This window comes from Clarias gariepinus, chromosome 26 (genome assembly GCF_024256425.1).
Source record: "Clarias gariepinus isolate MV-2021 ecotype Netherlands chromosome 26, CGAR_prim_01v2, whole genome shotgun sequence".
Taxonomy (NCBI): Eukaryota; Metazoa; Chordata; class Actinopteri; order Siluriformes; family Clariidae; genus Clarias; species Clarias gariepinus.
The window spans coordinates 4,283,773-4,289,141 of NC_071125.1; positions in this window are offsets into that span (position 1 = coordinate 4,283,773).

Genomic DNA, 5,369 nt, shown 5'->3' on the forward strand with positions numbered 1-5,369 from the left:
GTTCTTCTGATGAGTTAGCAAACATTTTACCCTAACTACACTTTACAACTGTGATAAGCAGAAAATAATCTCAGAGAGCACAACATGTTTAATGTTGAGGTTAATAAGGGTACAACAGGTTTCTGTTCTTGCCATAGAATACCAATGGTAAATAAAACTATTTAATTTTCATGGTTTTTTTTTTTTTTACTTTTTTTTATATCAAATCATATTTTGATGCAAACCTATGTAAAGTCTATTAAAATATGTTTATGACTTCAAGATCTTTGATTTAATTGTATTAAGAAAGGAAGAAAGTGTTTTGTTGAATACAAAAATGGTGTCGTATTCATAATTACACTTGATGTTTAACATGTTTCATTAGATCAGTGGTTCTCAAACATTTTCTGTCATTCCCCACTTAAGGGGGTGGGCGAATTTTCAAGCCCCACTTGTCAACAAAATGATAACGAAAACGGCCAAGTGTACTATTTATTAAAATATCAATTTCTAAACCAATAAGATCAAATAGATAAAATACACGTGCAATTGTTATAACAGGCTTACTTCGTCACTTATCTAGAGCTTTCTTTTAAAGAAGTCGAGGGCTTATTAACGTGACTGGGGTGTGTTGTCTCTAAGTGTCTTCCTACTTTGTTGGGTCTCATGCTGTCTGCTGCTAGCGGTTTAAGACACAAAACACACACAGGTCTCTTCTGCCCTCACCATCCCCACCATGAATCCAAGCGCAACATAGGCTTCATCATAGGCTTTTTGGTTGATTAGGCTGATGATGCTGAATCACCTGCTTTTTTGTGGTCCGTGTAACAAATGTATTCATTGACATTATTATGCTCACTACACACTGTGCGCTACTGACCCAGTGTTATGCTCTAAAATGCCCCTCCTGCCACGGATTGCCTCCCCTACATAATCTCTTTCAAATAATATATTAGAACATAAATTCATAGGTTTATGGTTTACAAATTACAAATTATAACAAACGAATTTAATTATAAAATAAGCTATATAAAAAATGTTGTATAGGGGGAAAAATATATAAATTATATATTTTTTTCATATACAACATGTATATTTTTATATTGCTTATTTTATAATAAAAATCGTTTCATATAATTTTTCACCACAAACAATATTTATTTAGTGTTATTTATGATAAATAATTTGTTATTTGTACATTGACAAACCAATCTGTGGCAGGGGGCATTTTAGCGCATAACACCTGTTTGTGACGGCGGTAAAGTTAGTTTGATATTCTCATCTCCGAATTCAATAGCTGCGTAAATAAACCTGCGAATAAGATACCCAGATATATTTCCTCTCTACGTTGTCTTTCAGCTAAATCCGCCTTAAATTGTACATGTTTAAAGGCATAAACACCATTATTTTCTACGGCGCAACGAATGATTTAGGGATCATCGCTAAATGCCGCAAACCAACAAAAAGCGTAGATCTATATTGATCCTCCCTTCTGTTCAGCGCCTGAAGGATCAAAAAGCAACTTTGTTACCACACTGGAAACTAGAAATGCCAGACTAGTACTGCCTAATAAAATATTAATTTTTAACAAAAATACGGAAACATCAGCATACACATTGGAATAAATGAAATGACATATATAATACCGAATGTTTCCTTATATATCGTTCCTCTGCAATTAACATGCCGACGTTAAACCGTTATTGTTGCACTACGGTTCCACTTTTTCTCTGATGTTATTTTAATTTACTTGTATTAATGATCCATTTCTTTGCGTGTGATTGTTTAGTTTCGAGTGTCCGATCTTTATTGTCAATAAAGATAAGCATGAATTAGAATACTTTCCTATTTTTTTCCACTAATTCCCTCCCGTTCATTGTGCCCCACCTGTCATGTATGTATTCCCCACTAGTGGGGCGCGCCCCACACTTTGAGAACCACTGCATTAGATGCACCCAAGAATGTAAGAATAGAATACACAAGAAGCAGCACTGTAGACGAGGGTAACAACAACTCACTTCAGTGTACCAGCAACAGCAACCCTACAGTCACAGCCTATAAGTGGGTCGTCACCCAAAACACCACCACCACCCGCTACAGAGAAAATCCTCTTGTCCTTCAAAATGTCAGGAGAGACACGTCTGTTTCCTGCAGCGCCACAAACTCTGTTGGAACAGGCCAATCACAGCAGTTATCTCTCAGTGTCAATTGTAAGCAGCAGCTATCCATCAATGTCTTTCTTGATGTGACTAGATTTTGTTTAAACCACCTGAGCAGGGTAGGTTTCAGAAAGTATGAAAAAATTTAATAAAATAAAAAAAGGATTGTTTAATTTGTTATAGTCAGGTTATGTAGTATAATATACGTATAGTTCTAATATTCAGTCACTTTGTCATCCAGCAGGCATTAAACATTCCATGAAACAGATATTATTATACTTAAATCTAAGTCTTTTTTTCAATTCTAATTTTAACTTAGATTATATTTTTAATTTGCTCTTTCAATCAGCATTTTAAGTATCAGTTAACTTACAAAGATTTCTATGCAGATTGTTCCGTGTAAAATTAGAAAGAAGCATATAGTTGTGAATATGGTGTTTACAGTTTTCTGTAAGGACACACTTTTATAAGTCATGCCTAATGAAAGGGGTCTCCAGTGTCAGCCATCTGTAACCATCTTTTATCTTTGTCACCACATGGACGTCTTCAGTTCATGTTTTCTCAGTAGCATAATAAGATGCAAGCTTTTTAAAATGTAAAACAAATTCTTCCTAAATTGATCTTGGCCCTGTCTCTATCATAAAACATCTACCAGTCAGAGAGAGTAAAGATTATCACAATAATGTGGGACTGGTTAGTTCTTACTTTACCACATTTACTTTAGTACTTTAGCTACATTTGCCATTGCTTGCTTTACTTTCACTCTACTTTTATCCTGGTTAGGTTTAAGAAATAAACTTTAATAATTAGGTTGATTTTCATGTTGTAATACATAATAGCAAAGTACTATTACAGCATTTAAACTCTTGTAGCTAATTTCTGCCTATTAAACCACTGCTCGCTGAATGTTTTTCGTCAACCCGCCCACACACACAAACACACCCATACACCTCCACGCGCGCACAGACGCACACACCTCCGTTCGCGCGTGCACACAAACACACACGCACACACACACACATACTCGGTCACTTCTGCAAATGCTTAATAGGCATGTTTACATTTCTTTCTCTTTACTTTTTCTTTTTCTTTATACTTCAACACATTATTGTCAAATATTTTATCTTACCTTTTCTTACCAGTTTTTATAATGCAGTTGGTGTTTGTTGTATTGTGTTTATTGTAAGGTCAGAGATCTTAATGTATTTGGTTCATAACAACAGGAGAATGATAGACAGAGTTCTTTACTTTGCTTGCCATTACAAAAAAAAAAAAAAAAAAAACAGTTTGATTAGACAGTCAAACAGACAAGGTTGCCAAATACAGGATGTCACTTTTACTCAAGATGTACATAAGCTGGAAAGATGTGCACTCTACGTGCACCGAAGTTAACGCTTACCATTAGGCAGGTGCAGGTACATACTGTGTGGTTTTGATTTGTACATATGATAAAATGTTACAGTTGTCTCAAATTATAAATTAGGATGTCAAAATTAAGTTGTACTTATAAAAATATTTTATATTTAACACATTTCATCAGATCCCCCATCGGATGTGAAAGTAGATTACACAGGGAGCAGCTCTGTGGTCGAGGGTGGCCAGATCTCACTTACATGTAACAGCACAAGCAGTCCTGCACCCATAAACTACAAGTGGCTCATTTCCCCAAACAGTGTCACCTTCAGGCCCAGTGGAAGTACTGTTGTCCTTCAACATGTGACAAGAGACACAGCTGTTTCCTGCATCGCAACTAACTCTATTGGACAGGGCGAATCAAAGCAGCTATCGCTCAATGTCCTTTGTAAGTAGTCTTCATGTGTTTTGCTGTTAATTTTTTTTTTAATCCTTGAGCAATGTATTGTAGTAATCTGTGTTAAAGTGGCAATCCATCTTAACAATTGTGTTTCATTTGTAAAGGTCCCTTATGTTTTCCAACATGGGAAAATCTAAATTATGTAGACATATACTTTATTATTCCAGAAAATCAAACAAATGAGTCTGGTGACAAATGAGTCACTTAGAGTAACTAGAATTTAAGTGTGAACCACAGCAAACTGGGGTCTCTGTCTTTTTCTTACCCCAACACATTCTTTTCAAATCATATACAGTTAAACCTTGAATTGCGAGCATAATTCATTCCAGGAAGCGTGCTTAAATGTCTCATGTATTAAAGCGAATTTCCCCATAAGAAATAATATAAATTCGGATTAATTGCTCCACAGCGCAAAACTATACATATTAAAATAATTAATGCAAAGTATAAAATAAAAAAAAAATAAACCTGCACTTTACCTTTGAAAAGAACTGGTTTTACTGTAGGTGAGGGAAAAAACAGGAGGAGGGGCGACAAGTTTCACACACTAACGGAACTCTGCTAAACAGATTAATCTCCCGCACTGCTGGAGCTTTAAAAAAAAAATTTTTCTTCACAGGGTCTTGTGGCCGTACAGTATCTAAAAAACAGGCACTACACTTGGACACAAAATAAAAAAAAAAACACGTGGTCACAATGTTATAGTAAACGTCTCGGGATACTTTGCTGTAACCCTGTTCCCTAAAAAGGCAGAAATGAGATGCTGTGTGAAAACGCTATGGGAATGCTGTTCGCGTTACCGGTTGTTGAAGCATGTGTGTCAAACACGCCAAAAAATTTGGCATATATAACCTCGGTCAGGTAATATTATTTGATTAGGTGCACCTGGAGGTTATAAATAGGCATGAACCGGAAACATCCTCAGTTTAATTTTGTCTGAAAGGAAGTCCAGTCACGCATATATATGATGCGGCATTGGAGCGCAGCATCTAGTTTCCGCTTTTTTAGGGAACAGGGTTACAGCAAATTAACCCGAGACGTTCCCTTACAAAAGCTACACTCGATGCTGCGTGAAAACGCTATGGGAATAAGAATACCAATGCCGTCAAGCTACAAGAGTCCAGCAAGTGTCTGGACCACCAGGGTTGTGTAGTGTGCGCACAATGGCCAAGGAGGTCTCAGACATAATTTTGGGATGCTGAGTAGCATGGACATCCAAATTAAAGAATCTGACAAATGTGTGCGAAAAGGACCAACCTGCCGCATCACACACTTGCTAGGAAACACCTCTTGCTAGTGCAATTAATAAGGCAATGCCCCTGGTCGAATAAGCCTCGTTCTGAGAATACTAGGGCATAAGCCCAAGGTCAATTTTCTTGTAGCAACTCCAGCACTGAAACAATTTGGCAGTGGACTGG